Genomic DNA, 15,929 nt, shown 5'->3' with positions numbered 1-15,929 from the left:
TAGCAGGGCCACGGGGGCGGAGAGTAATGCAGGATCATAACAGGTTCTACAGCAGCTAGGACTCTGAAGAAGTGTGTCGAAGAAATGAAAATTAAAGGACGTACTATTAGGGAGAGGAGGAACACCAGGAACGTTTCCAGCGCAGGAACAATGTAATAGTTTGGAGTCCCCGAGAGAGCGGAGGGGAGCTGAGAGTAAGGTAACACACGATAAGATACAGTTTCAAAATATTTGTACAGAGTTTCTGAAGATGCCATCAACCCCACAGGATGTGAGGAGGCTGGGAAAAAAACGGGGATAAGCCTCACCCTCAGGATCACACTAGTGAGTGAGGAGGAGAAATGGAAGTTATTTTGAGGCAAAAACTTAGCAAGGGCAAGGCATCTCAGGGTGTTTTTCACCCAGCTCACGGTATTAATGCAGAGGAACAGCACAAGAAGCTCATGCAGGACTTGAAGCAGAAGAGGGAGGAGTCAAGGAGGAACGGGGACGGTTGTACATGGGTTATACTCAGGGAGGGTAGTGGAAACAAGTGTGCTGACACAGGGCCAAGGGGCAGCAGCGCACCTCCACCAGCTCCGCCTACCAGACAGGAGGAGGCGAGCACCGTGTAGCAATGACATTTCTAACCACACCCTGCAAAATACAGTGTACTTAGCAAATGCTGCAGCTTCTGAGAAGAGAGGTAACTACAGAGCAGAGACGTTACAGAGAACAAATTCGGGGTTGAATGTCATGAACACTAATACTGACACGTTTCTTGATAAGAGATGAGTTTGAAACACTACTGAAGGTACACCAACCAGATATTGTAGGAGTTGTGGAACTGTTGTACAGAACAGGAGAATCGACCCAGAGGAATGTGAGTTCAGTATTGTTGGATTTGACTCATTACGAACCTTTCTCAAGAAACTTGCAAGAGGGGTGTGGTTATCTATGCTAGGCAAGACCTTAGAGTCAGCCAGGTGAGGGCACAGGGAGAGGATGTTTTTGAAGAGTCCAAGTGGTGTGAAATTAAACTAAAGGGAAGGGACTTACTTAATGTCGGGTGTATCTACAGATCCCTAAACTGTGGCCCACTAAATCAAAGGAACTTAAGAGCCTTAACAGACAACACGGCGATGCTCAACCATCGCCACCTCCTTATCATGGGGGACTTTAACTATGGTGACATCGACTGTAGAAACGAGTCCAACCCCAAGTGCCTAGTGTAATAGGCCCCTGTCTCATCAACAGAACGTATTATATAAATGGGTCAATACATCTGATATTATATTCAGATTCACCACCCTGTAACTTTACACTGTCTATGAGTAAGACATGAGATGGACAGGTGAGCGGGCAACTCACCCAGAGGGCGAGACCCATAGCTCAGCATTTCTGTAAGCACGCACTGCGATGCCCTTAAGCTTCAGTAGCTCCTCAACTCATATCGTAAGGACGTGACCTAACGTTTATCATACATAAACGCCGTCCCCTTCTCATTCACTCCTAGACAGTGAGACTTACGGTTGATATTCACTCAGAATATATATACATATAATAAAACAAAAGGAACTACCGTTTTCGTTATAAAACCCAAAATAAATAATGTGAACGGACTGGTTAATGGACAGCTGATCCATATAGGTATGGCAGTGTGTGTGGTTTCTTCCAAACTGGTAGTCGTATCATCCGTCTGTGTTTTTAAACGAAAACACAGCAGTGACCCGTTACATAATCTGGTGTTTTAAAACTATATCCAGTATTGGTAGTAGGAAATCCTTATCTGCCACATACAAATACGTGCAGAATTCGTAATATACTATTACAGCCTGTTGAACATATCAGATTGAGGGGTTGAGATAGACCCACTCAACATTCCCTAGACATTACAGTGTGTTTGCAGGTCATTGAAGAAAAGTTTCTGCAGCCTGGACTTCAGTTGTGCATTTCACTTACAGCTGGGCAGTATTGTTGTGTCGTCTCCGCGTTACGAAGTTCCGGTGTCATCATACAGATCTCACTGGACTGTGAAGACAGCAGTTCGCCAGCGACAGCAACGACCAGTGTGATAACCAATCATCAGGTTTTCGATGGCGGAGGAACTCGCTCTAGTTCACGTGGACTCGTCTCTCACCAGAGCAGAAGCGTCTTCTCGTTGCCAAGGAAACCAGCAGCGGCAGCGCGCGCATCTGAAGGCCCGCCCCACCTCCACCCACTCTCGACTCAGGACTTTGACGGATCACATTTTCTGCAGACTTACCTCTGTATAAATAGGTATTTAAATTACATTCTACATAGACACGTTTAGAGATATCTTCACACGGATAGGTTCGTCGGATAGGATATTTTGTCGAATGTAAGATTAATGTATTGAAATCCTATAATTTACAGTGAGTTTTGTAAGTTATTATTGATGGTTTTAATAATTAACTAAATTCATATTCATTTGTCGTAAATGAGAGTGATCACTTACTGTTAAGTATTCGATTGACCCAGGGGCTAATAGATAATTTCTAAGTTTCCATGTTCTAATGTAGATGAAATCGAATGCCTAGCGCAACTTTTTTGCTGATAACCAACTCATCGATGATCAAGCCCAGACTGACCTTAGATTTTGGTATGGACATCCAGTTAATGAGTCGGTAGAAATTGGTAGAGAAAGTTATAGATGAATCATTTGACTGACAACCGTCGTTACCACGGTCTGGTAATCACTAGTACCTAAGTATACTAAAGCAGTTACCCTTCAGGTGATAGTGTGTCTGTTGCTAAATCAGTAACAACCTTATTACAGCCGCTACTATTAGAGTAAGAATACTAACTTGTAATACTGCTCATATCAACCTCACAGTACTACTACACTGGCTGATGTTATTAATATCATGCAGCGCGGCGACTATGTTCGAAATTTCACGGGACAAGACGATTATAGGGTCGCACATTTTATTCGTGCATGTGAAGATAACATGCGCAATAGTCACATAACGACTGACGAAGAAAAGAAAGCATATGTACGTTCCCATATAACGCAGGGTTCCTATGCAGGCAGTCGTTTAAATGCGTTTGGTTTACAAAGCCCTGACTATGAAAAGTTCAAGCGAACGCTAATTGGGATTTTTGGGAGTAGGTCACAGCTGGGCCAACTTCAGATGCCACAGATGCCTCACTCCCAGACTCCTTATTGACTTACTTAGTTGATTGCTCCCAGCCTAATATATAACAAGATGTCGTTATGAGTGACATTGTAATAAGCGTGCTGTAATGGAAGGTTGTTTTCGTTCGGAGGTATTAGTGCTAATTTTAAGGCCACAGCAGGTGCAAAGCCATTCTCAAGGTCAAACAGAGGGCAGCAGCACCTCCTCCTCCTTTTATTCAAGAAAGCAAATGGTGCGCTTTCACAAATCGACATCTCATTTCACAGAGTGGTATAAGTAATGGCTGGGGGGTGGACCTAAGTGAAACGGGAGGTGTCGTATAGGCGTTAGCAGTATGAAACGGAGGTGTCGTATAGGCGCAAACAGAAACGTCCCCAGGACAAGTCATCGGGGGAAGACCAGCGCACACCACAGCATGGAGAGGGATAGATAGGGTAATTCCCACCCCTCCTCACAGCACTTCTATAGCGGCCTCATTAGTAGCGGCGCTTAGCAAAGTGGAAGTGTTGTCAGTGCCGGTGAGAGTGGATAATACCAGATTGGCTCTTGATATAGACACAGGTGCTTGCGCTAATGTATTGGCCTTGACATCATATCACGAGTTACAACGTAAATTCCCTCACCGCAAATTCAAATGGAGGCCTAGTAACGCTGAGCTCGAAGGAGTTTCAGGTACTCAGCTGAGCATCAAAGGAATGGTGACGTTACCACTCAGATTCTCAAGACGTGGTACGCCCTTCTACGCGGACTTTTATATAGTTCAGCAGTTCAATTTGCCAGCTGACGGGTTACTTGGTCTACCAACTCTTCGAAAGCACATGATAGATGTTCATCCACGTAATAATAGTGTTACGTTTAAAGGTGTTTCCTACACAGCAATGAGTCATTCTGAACCTATGCTCACCGCTAGGACGAAAGTGTTGTCTACCCAAGTACCCATCCTATTAAGAGGAAGGCGGATCATGCGTCAGAGATGTCTCTCGACCTCAACCACACACCTTCCCAGCGTGATTACAGCAGCAAGAGTTGGAAGATAGTACCTGCAATTTTGAAGAGTACTCTCCATTACCAGAATGAGGAATTCACCAACGCAACAATCCTGTGAGCTGAAGTGAACATTAGTTCTGCAAATGATTCGTTCACTGCCCAGGGTGTGACAGGACGTGACTGCAGTTGTTGTGACTACTCATCAATCAACATCCTGTCAACAAAATTCTTTCGTATGGCGTGAACAACCCCCAGTTACCAGCACCCAGCACCCACCCTAGTGATGATGACACATCCGGTCTGAGAGATGGTCTCAGCATTCTGAGGTATGGTGTTGTGGATGACGTTGTGTGACAATTAGCGGCGGTTTGCTGTACTCAGGATTTTTGTGAACATTGACCCAATCACCGGACCTTGGAATCAGCTGTGTCTGCTGTGAGACACACACACACAAGTCTATGGGATTGCGGCAGCAATTTCACATTATCACGAATCTTAAAGAAAGGATGTTATTTGTGTGATTTTCTATTATATCACAACAATGTCGAAGTGCAACCAAATAAATTCCCAATTCGAGGTATTGTTGCGAATTGCCAACAGACTCGACTGGCCAGGATAGATCAAATAGCGCCACATGTTAAGGTGATCGATCATCCTCAGGGCAAGACACGCCTGTTAGAGCTGCTTGCCGACTACAGAAATAGTAGCCTTGCCAGGGGAAACGCTAGGTCAGACAGATTTAACATCCCATCATATAGCGTTAAAGGAAGGAACCAACCCTATTTACGTACCAGCTTATAGACTACCTCATAGCCAGCGCGCTGTAGTGCAAGATATGGTACAGGGTATGTTAGATGAGAATGTCATTAGACACTCAAAATCCCCCTTTAATAGCCCATTATTCCTCGTCCCGAAAAAGGATGGTGGATGGCGCCCTGTCATAGATTTCAGGCGCGTAAATGATCAAACAATCCCTGATAGGTACCCAATGCCTATCTTGAGCGACATATTGCAATCCTTAGGCAAGGATAATGCGGTATTTAGCAACTTAGATTTGCTTAGTGGGTATTGGCAAATACCACTCGATGAAAAATCACGAGAAATCACGGCATTTAGCACGCCTCTAGGCCACTTTGAGTTTCTACGAATGCCATTTGGTCTCAGAAATGCCCCACTAACATTTCAAAGAATGATCAACACCCTGTTTGCCGGACTAATTGGTAACACAGTCTGCGCTTATTTGGATGATCTAATAGTAGTCAGTAAGGACGTCGATTCCCATCTGATAAAACTGCGTGAAGTTTTGGCCAAACTTTCCACAGCAGGACTCAAAATAAAACTCTCAAAGTGCGAGTTTTTAAAATCCAGAATCCATTTCCTTGGTCATGTAGTTGACGGTGAGGGCATACACACAGTTAATGATAAAGTCAAAGCTGTATCTCAGTTCCCGCGTCCTACCTCAAATGATCATGTGCGTAGCTTTCTCGGATTATCTGGTTATTATCGTTCCTTTATCAAGGACTATGCAACATTAGCATCGCCCCTAACGAGGTTGCTCAAAAAAGATGCAGTGTTTATATGGGATGCTGAACACGAGGAAAGTTTTACGGCATTGAAGACAGCGCTAACCAATGCCCCGGTTCTAGCATTCCCAGACTACACTCAACCTTTCACTCTCTGTACTGACGCTTCCGGAATTGGAGTCGGAGCAGTGCTCATGCAAGAGGACACGCGTGGGAAGTTTAGAGTGATAGCATTTGCAAGTCGCAAACTAATCGATGCTGAAACACGTTATTCGGTGACGCATTTAGAAACGTTAGCCGTTGTGTGGGCACTTAAGAAGTTCAAAGACATTATCTTTGGCTACAAGATAACTGTTTTTACTGATCATGCGGCAGTCACCGAACTGTTCCATGGCAGAAACTTATCAGGCAGATTAGCACGCTGGTATCTGACAATTCAAGAGTTTGACCCCGAATTTAGGTATTTACCTGGGAGGGCGAATGTTGTCGCCGACGCTCTGTCAAGAAATATAGCACCAGTCATGCCTGTATCAACATTCACTCTTTCGCAGCTGGAAGATGAGCAACGACGCGACCCATATTGGTCAGCTGTTATTTTTGCTCTCGAATCGGGCGAGGATGTTAAACTCCCCAAGTTATTTCTTCCCTTAAGTCAGTTTGAATTACGACATAACATACTCAATAGGACGAGAAAATCTCCTGAGGGTAATGTGTCTCAAATAGTCGTACCTGACACGTTGCGCAAAGCAGTAATGACATTGTTCCACGATGTCCCACAAGCAGGTCACCAAGGTCGTGATAAATGCTTAGCGGATTTACGAAAGAAGTATTTCTGGAACACTATGAAGAAAGACATAGAATTACACATAGCTAATTGTTTGGCATGTGCTCAACATAAAGGATCAACAGGATCACCTGCCCCGATTCTACAATATCCTACACCAGACCGTCCGTTTGACACAGTCGCTGTTGATGTGTTACAACTCCCAATGAGTCATCAGGGATCAGGATACGTCTTAGTGTGTGTGGATCATTTTTCCAGGTTCGTGGTCTTGGTCCCACTAAAAAGCAAAACGGCCGAAGCAGTAGCCTATGCATTAGTGATGAATCTCATATGTCCATATACTACGCCTAAAGTTCTACTCTCTGATAATGGAACAGAGTTCAAGAATGAGCTAATAGAGCATATATGTGCACAATATGGAATTAAACAAACTTTTGTGACAGCTTATCATCCACAGGCTAATGGCCTTGTTGAAAGAACCAATCGTAAAATCCTAGAAATACTGCGTCCAATCGTTAGTGGTTTTCAATACGCATGGGAGGATTGGTTACCGCAGGTTGCAGCGTCGATAAATGGGTCAGTTAATAGCTCTACGGGCAAAACACCCTACTATATTGTCTATGGTACAGATAAACGTCTGCCTTACGACATCCTTACAGAGGCGCCATACCCGGTATATAATACGGATGATTTTGCGGCAAAACAAATTCATGTCTTTACAGAAATTCATAACCAAGTACGATCACAGCTAGCGGCGTCACGCGCCGAAATGATCATCAAACAACATAAACATGCTAAACCTATCGCACTGAACGTTGGGGACGCTGTTATGTTATAGGAACCTGAAAGGAACTCCAAACTTTCGGCGAAATTTTCTGGTCCATTCCGCATAATCTCAAAAGAAGCAGGCAACAAATTCAAAATATGGAAGCCTAATGCACAGATCGCAGATGTCGTGCACGCGGATCGTCTGAAGAAGACCCAGATAAATGTCTTACCTCCAGTTGATGATAATGTGATTGATACATCCTTACAGACTGTTCAGAAGCAAAATGTCCCAAATGACTATTGTATGAAACTACGTTCTGCGAGTAGAAGTTAACTCGTACTTTCGCGTCAGATGGAAAACGTCGACGGCCAACTACAATCAGCAGTGGACATTCTTCATGGTCTCAGCACAGCTTCGATGAATTCGACAATAGTTTCATGGACGTTGTCGTTCAAACTGTATCTCAACAGAATCGTGTTATTTTTCAAACCTTTCACGCGATTACTGCTCTAGAATCAAAGGTTAATGCAATCATAATGGAGTCTAACCAAGTTTCGAGGATTGTTACTAGGTTACAGAAAGCAATCCCGACGTTAGAATGGCTCCTTTACTACACAGAATATTTGCATGCTACTGAAATTTCAGTTCATAAAATTGTAACCTCTAAAAATGAACTAATAGACAGCATTGTAGATGCCGGGATAGGACGTGTGGACGCGAAGCTTGTGCCTGTGCAGACGCTTCTTGAAGCTTTAAAAATAGCCAAGTTGCAGTATCATTTAACTCCGATTTTCAATGACAATGAGGTTCAATATTATTACCCACTGTTGGAGTCAACTCTCACGCACAATGCAATTCTGATCCACATTCCTATGCGAGGGCAACATGAGATTAATGCATGGCATTTAGAACCCTTCCCCTGGTTTGTGAACGACACACTGTATACCCTAGATAGGCCTAAAGAACTTTTCTTAGTAGATGAAGAATATTCATTGTTATCAATAGAGGATTCTGAGGTACTGTCACGGTGTAAGTCGTCTTATCTACACCTACACGTATGTCCAGCCTACATGTTTGCATTTATTCCTGCTGCAGAGGGAATATGTGAATTGGCAGTCATACAACCAAATGTACGCACAGCGTTAGCTCAATGCAGTTATAGGCCAGTTAGTCTAAAGACTGTTCCACGCTCACCTTCACAATGTGCAGTATTTGTTCTTTCCAAATCTCACTACTGTAATTTTAAAATGCCATGATGGTGTTAAGCAGCTAGTTGTGAAAGGGCATTACAAGGCTCCGGATTACTGTGAAATCACTTGAAGTACATTTCGGACCTTGCCTACTCATCAGCATTTTGCGTTAAATCGAAAACTCAAGTCTGCTTTAATTCAACTTCCTATAATGACTTTCACTATCAAGGATATTTAAATAGTATCAGAGAAATTAAAAGTCTTAGCTTTCGTGAATGAGACACATTTTGCTGATTTGAATAATAACTTGCCATTTTACCTGTCACGGGAATTTGCACTACCAAGTCTTACGATTCCCTCTATTCTGTTAATTCTGGCAATAATGTTCCTGTTCTGTTATTACCGGGCAGTATCATCCAAATTCAACATTGTTCATAACATACTAACCCGTACGACACAAAAGTCTAGGTCCCCTGTAGTAGAGAATACCCCTACAGTAATTTCCCCAGCTTAGTGTCTACATATCTGTTTATAACATGGTTAGGGTTGTCTAGGATGTACTGTACTCTGTGAGTTATTTAGGCCTCACGGAGCTCGGCTGGTACGTGACCGAGCGATGTAATAGGCCCCTGTCTCATCAACAGAACGTATTATATAAATGGGTCAATACATCTGATATTATATTCAGATTCACCACCCTGTAACTTTCCACTGTCTATGAGTAAGACATGAGATGGACACGTGAGCGGGCAACTCACCCAAGAGGGCGAGACCCATAGCTCAGCATTTCTGTAAGCACGCACTGCGATGCCCTTAAGCTTCAGTAGCTCACCTCAACTCATATAGTAAGGACGTGACCTAACGTTTATCATACATAAACGCCGTCCCCTTCTCATTCACTCCTAGACAGTGAGACTTACGGTTGATATACACTCAGGAATTATATATACAACCTTTTATAATAAAACGAAGGAACTACCGTTTGGGTTTCGTAACTTAAAACCCAAATATAAATGTATGTGAACGAACTGGTTAATTGGACAAGCAGCCAATTCATACTAGAATAACCCTGCTACTCTTTTTGTAGAAACTCTGAGAGATAATTTTCTGTTCCAACATGTTAGAGACCCGACACATTACAGAGGGGAGCAAACACCCAAGCCACTTGACCTCATCATAACAAACGAGGAGGGTATGGTGGCCAAACTTGAACACCTTGCCCCAGTTGGTACTAGTCACCATATAGTGTTGTCCTTCAGATTTAACTGTTGCCTAGTTCAAGATAAGGCCAGGCCAAGGTGCATATATTACAAGGGAAATTACAATGGGATCAGGGAAGAGATGAGAGGTATCAACTGACCTGACTCATTAAGGCACAAGAACGCAGACACTACGTTGAGTATCATAACTAGAAAGTGACTCATTTGATCGATAAATATATACCCAAGACCAAACCCAGTGCTTCTAGGAATACGAGGGGATCCCTACACATGAACCATGCGGCGGTCGACAAAGTTAAGAAGAAAACCCAGAAATTCAAGACGTGGGTTGGGTCAAGCGATGAGCAGGACAGGAGGATGTACGCAAGAGCCAGAAACCAAGCAGATAGAGTGTAGAAGGGCTGAAAAGGAGTTCCAGAGACTGGTTGCGTTTTACCGCTATGCAAAGTCGAAATTAAAAACGTGAGTAGGAGTATCAGACCTGAGGCTTGAAGATGGTAGTTATGCAGATTCTGACCAGGATAAAGCTGCGGCATTGAACAGCTTCTTTTCCTCGGTGTTCACAAGAGAGGATGCAATTAACCTTCCTGCGTTTGAGGACAGACGGTTCGACACAGCACTGACCCACATTGTGTTCTCAGAAGAGGGTTTTAGAAATAAACTGTCCAGGCTAAAGGTCCATAAGAGTCCTGGCCCTGACATGGTGCATCCTAGAGTGCTAAGAGAGTTGTGCAACGAGCTTGCCGAGCCCCTGAAGATCCTGTTTTGTAAATGCTTGGATGAACAAAAGGTCCCCATTGAATGGAAAGTGGCTTATGTGAGTCCTATCTTCAAGAAGGGCGATCGTCACTCCACGAACAACTATAAACCGGTGAGCCTGACCAGCATAATATGTATAGTACTTGAGAGTATTATCAGAGATGCCGCAACGAAGCATCTACAACGAAACAACATTGTAAAGGATTGCCAACACGGTTTTATGTCGGGGCGCTCCTGCTTAACATAATTGCTCAAGGTATTGGATATTTGGACTCATTCTGGAACGGGGTGGTAATATCGACAATATTTACCTAGATTTTGCCAACGCTTTCGACAGTGTACCCCACGAAAGGCTGAAAATCAAACTGGAATTCGGGGAAATGTCCTAGCGTGGATAGAAGACTTTCTACATGACCGCAAGCAGTGTGTGGTGATTAATGGCACAAAATCATCATCCGTACCTGTCACAAGCGGGGTACCACAGTACAGTGTATTGGGCCCGCTGTTGTTTGTTTGTTTCATAAATGACATGCCTGACATTGTACACTCCTCTATACAAATGTTTGCCGATGACGCCAAGTTATTTCGGTTAATCAAGAACCAAGTGGACTGTGAAGAGCTGCAGAAGGACCTCTGTGAGCTCCAGGAATGGTCGTAGAAATGGTTGCTGAGATTGAATATCACGAAGTGTAAGAGGATGCCCCTGGGGTGTACCAACGGTAAGGAGGCGTATCATATGTCCCAACGGGATGAAGAAACTGCACTATTTGAGACTGAATGTGAGAAGGACCTAGGTGTGTATGTTGACAATGAGCTGAAGTCTTCGGGCCATTGTGAGAAGAAGGTAAATCAGGCTAGGACATTTCCCCGAATTCCAGTTTGATTTTCAGCCTTGTCACATCTCATACTTTATCCTCTTCAAGTAGGTTCTGCAACCCTCACCCGAAAAAGTTACCCTCACAATTTTCTGGACCCGGCTTCTTCAATCTTGAGCTGTGACCCCTGGGGCGAGCGTCCGCCAGCTCCAAGTAAGACACTCGACTGAGTAGTGCTCCTGAGGTGCTTATACACCTCAATTAGGTCACCCCTGCCCGTCTGTAGTATAAGCTTCAGGCACTCCAATCTTTCAGGGTAGCTGAGGTGCCGAAGTGCAGGCACCAGTCTGGTGGCCCCTTGAACATTTTAAACCAACTGACAGTCCCGAGCATATCTCGGAGACCAGACGGGGTGACAGTACTCCAGATGGGGAAGCAGAAAATTGTGAGGGTAACTTTTTCGGAGTGAGGGTTGTGAATTCTTGGAACAATCTACCAGAAAGTGTTGTGACAGCACCGAGTGTGAGCTTTTCAAGACAAGACATAACCAATACTGGAACAGGTTCAGATACATCCAGGAGCCGAGAAATGCCCAGTACTTGCCAACAGTGCGTAACAGAGACGTGACCGATCGCCCAAGCTGCTAATGAGCCGATCTTTTGGTGAAGAGGATAAAAGAAAAGGAAAAGTAATCAGAGACGTGACCGATCGCCCAAGCGGCTAACGAGCCGATCAGTGGTGAAGAGGATAAAAGTAAAGTATGAGATGTGACAAGGCAGCACAAGGCTGAATGAATGGGCGTGAAACAGTGTCATCACCCTGTTTGCGTGGCTACACATCAATGCAGAAGAGCACTTATCACACGGTTGCTTTATTTGTTTACGTTATGAAGCTTTGTTGTGTAGCCACGACCGAGTGACTAGGTCTGAACTATGGGGAACTAGCAGGCAGGGCCATCCACGGGTTCACGCCCATAACTACGGCCACTCTGTTTTGCCACATTCCATACTTGTGCCCTCACACACCCCAAGTGCACGGAATGCTCATGTGGAAGCAACTGTACTGAACAGTCACCAAAGAATTCCTGGCGCTTATTCTCCTGAACCACAAACCCTGAGATTCGGACTCGTGAATCCGAAGCACTAGACACATGAATTACTTTGTCGATAAATGCTGAGGATTCACGAGTCTGAATCTCGGAGTTCATGGTTCAACAGGAGAGGCGACAGGACTTTTGTTAGTAACTCTAATGTTTAGGTGCGTGGAAAACTCCGGCCAGTGTCTTGAATATAATTTATTACTTGTACAGCCCACGGCACTTGTAAGCCACAGACTGGCGGCCTCGATATTCCAAATCAGCAACTTGGCTGGGCGCATCCCTCCCTCAACCCACCTGCAGAAATACAAACTTCCTCGATAATTTTCGGTGCTGCAATGTCTAAGATGCAAGTTTATCGTGGCTACTGCCCAAACACCTTGCGAACGAAATCTTGTCTTTGAACATCTCTCATGGATTAACTTTAAGGTGACCGGCTTTCTTTGGTTTGTCTGTAGTCTGTGGTGTAAAATATTAAGCCAAACAATATTCCAGACAGACATGTGGAGACTGTTGGTAGCTCTGGTATAGTCGTGGTCTAGGGGGTTCGTCCTGAGACAACATAAACGTCTTCGAAAGCGTTGATTTTAGGAATAAGAAAATAATTTAAAATGTATTCTATCGTTATTTGTAATGAACAAATTAATAGGGATAAACAATACAAATAATTCTGTTTACTTTTGTCACCAGTTGACTGACACCACTTTGAGACGTCGATGACGTAAGTGTTTCCAGGGTTCAGGAACAGCCTTTCGATACATCAGACTCAATCATCCCCAAAACGAGTCATTATACCAACTAAAATATTGGCATATAATCTTGTGTAATACATTGCCTTGTACTTCATAATTAAAACAGATAAAGACAGAGACCCCTGAAGCTACATGTGTGAAGAAACGAATGAGTAAACACGACTAAACTCAGTCCGTTATAACACTGGGACGAGGTCTTGAGTCTGATTCAGTTCGCGGTTCCGGATTTATGAGAATGTCAACAGAGGCCGCTAACAAGACAACACACACAGTGCTGTCTGCCTTAGAGCCGGTAAGGTGAAGAGACTGAAATTGACGAGGACAGTAAGGAATTCAAGTGTGTTCGTCAGTGTAGTAAAGTGTTCGAAAGTGTCTTAAAGTGTTTCTAAGTGTTTCAAAGTGGTCTTCAGTTTCCTAAAGTGTTTTTAAGTGCCGTAAAGTTTTCATAAGTATTGTGACGTGATCATATGTAGTATCAAAATGCGTTCTTAAGTAACATAAAGTGTTTATAAGTGATGTGAAGTGTTTGTGTCATGAAGACTTATAAGTAGCACAAAGAAATCGTGGGAGCCCAAAACACCATACGTGTCGTAAGTGGCAAAATTTGTTAAGTGCCATAAAGTGTCATGTTATGTCACAAAGATTCGTGTAATATCCAAAAGTTTTATAAAGTACTTTTAAGTGCCAGTTGGTCTGAAAAAGTGCCAGTAAGTCTTAGAAGTGTTGTAATGTCGTCAAATGTGATGCACAATGGAAAAGTGCTGTGAAGTGTCAGAGATGTGTCATGAAGTGTCAGAGGTGTGTCATGAAGTGTCAGAGATGTGTCATGAAGTGTCAGAGGTGTGTCATGAAGTGTTCTAAGGTGTTAAAGTGGCCTGAAGTGTCGGTGTTGTAAAGTGCCGTAAAAAGCCATATATTTTCAGTGTCATAAAGTGGCACGAGGTGTCGTAAAGTGTTGAATAGTTTTCAAGTGTTATAAAAATACGATAGTATCATACTGTGTCGAAAAGTGACGTAAGGTGAAGTCCCTCAAAGTGTCGTAAAGTGTCAATAAAGTTATAAGGTTTTGCAAAGTGTCTTGAACTACCGCAAGGCCATGAGGTGTCATAAAAGTGTCAAGACGGTGCCAGGAGATGCCCCTGTATGGCACTAGGGTTCCCACCAGCACAAGGTAACTATACTACTGTTGTGTTGTTGACATATCGAACAAGTTCTCTTAGTCATCCATTTGGTATAAACTAATACTTAAGATCATTGGTTCTGTCTCAGTTGTTCCTGTGAGTTAAGTGAGTGTGAAGATGATAAACGGCAGGTAATCTCAACTGATTTTTATCTTTTCCTTTTCCAAGTAAGTGTGAGTTAAAACAGCTCTTTGAGGGACATTAACACACCATATCTCAGGTACGGCCAAGTTATCATATTCATTGATTAAAATTATCGTTTAATTCGTCAGATAAGTCTGGAGTCCTTTACATCCCACAGCAGTTTTAAAGGAACGCTTCGCTTTTCCCCGCCATCTTTGAGGACGTCGGTGTCCCTCCCTTATCAATGAGTCAACGTGATGCCCCCACTCGTTCACGTGGACGTCGGACCCACTCCTTATGTTTACACCGTCTTTATGGTCGCCTGTGGTCCCGTCGCTGTCTATATGAAAGTCTTTCCCTCCCCTTCCCTCACGTCTTCTATAGGCGTATCAGACTCCTCCCACTCCCACCTTCCCGTCAGAGCTTCATCTCTTCCACTCAAGTGAGTTTAAGAGGCATCCGCATCTCTCCAGGAAAGTTCTTGCTACACTGAGATAAAACGACCCTCACCATGCTGTCATGGTTTCACTATCCTGCTTTACGGGCTATTAGCTATTGTGCTTTGTAGGCGCCGCATCTCTCTATCAGTTGTTGATTCGTCAAACAGGTCCCAGCCCTAATTGGTAACAACCTAATCTTACCCCTGGGACTGGAGCTTAGTAATAACAAGTCCCAATCCCAGAAATTACTAATTCCAATGGATCCCAGTTTTAATGAGCTCCAACCGTAATGCCTCAGGGGCGATTAGTATTAAGGTCCTTTTGGGCAGAGAACCATTTGATCTTGAAATGTTCAGTGTTGACCGTCACAGCTCATCATCAGAGACCAATGTTTTCGGTGAGTTGGGTCTCTCCTCCCATGGTAGATGTGTGGCAGCGTCCACACACTCATGCCTCAGGAACGTCCTCACACCCCGGGAGCATTTGACCACCTCCTCGTGAGCATCGAAGTATTTATTGATGTAATTTTTAAGGATGCCACATTTTCCTAAGCTTGTATCAAACACCAATTTTTGTAAGCTTATGAAGATAGAAAGTCATTCGTTTTACAGTATTGGGAGCACCGTTCCTTGTTGACTGACGTTAAATTTCTTTCTCTCAGTATTCGTCCCTGGTCAAAAGTTTGGGAACATATAGCAATGATGCTGTCTGTCCGTCTGTCCATCCGTCCGTCCGCCCTAAATTTTGTATCCACTCGGTAACTCGCCACAGACGTGATGGATTAATTTCAGTATTAGTGTGAGAACGTAAATTATGGCAGGGTCTTATTGAATAGTACTGGACGGGTTGATAGTTCGTTGACTTTATACCTTGGCTGACCGACGATTATTGCCTGGTTTGTGTGTTTCTGGAAGTGAGGTGAGGGAGGGAGGCCGCCAGTCTGTGTGGTTTTCAGCGTCGTGCACTGTACATGTTGTCTAAAGGGTCCACAGAGAAGAGTTAAAAAAAAATAATGACCCAACTAAAAATAAAAACTATCAGTAGTTGTGATTAGAATTTTTGTATTCTAATTTAAATTCCGATTCTGTATTCATGAAATTATCATTGAGAGTGCCATCGGGAGGTGCCAACTCAGTGAAGTGTCATTTTC

This window comes from Homarus americanus, unplaced genomic scaffold, assembly GCF_018991925.1.
Source record: "Homarus americanus isolate GMGI-L3 unplaced genomic scaffold, GMGI_Hamer_2.0 scaffold41295, whole genome shotgun sequence".
In the NCBI taxonomy this organism is placed as follows: Eukaryota; Metazoa; Arthropoda; class Malacostraca; order Decapoda; family Nephropidae; genus Homarus; species Homarus americanus.
This window is presented reverse-complemented; position numbering follows the sequence as displayed.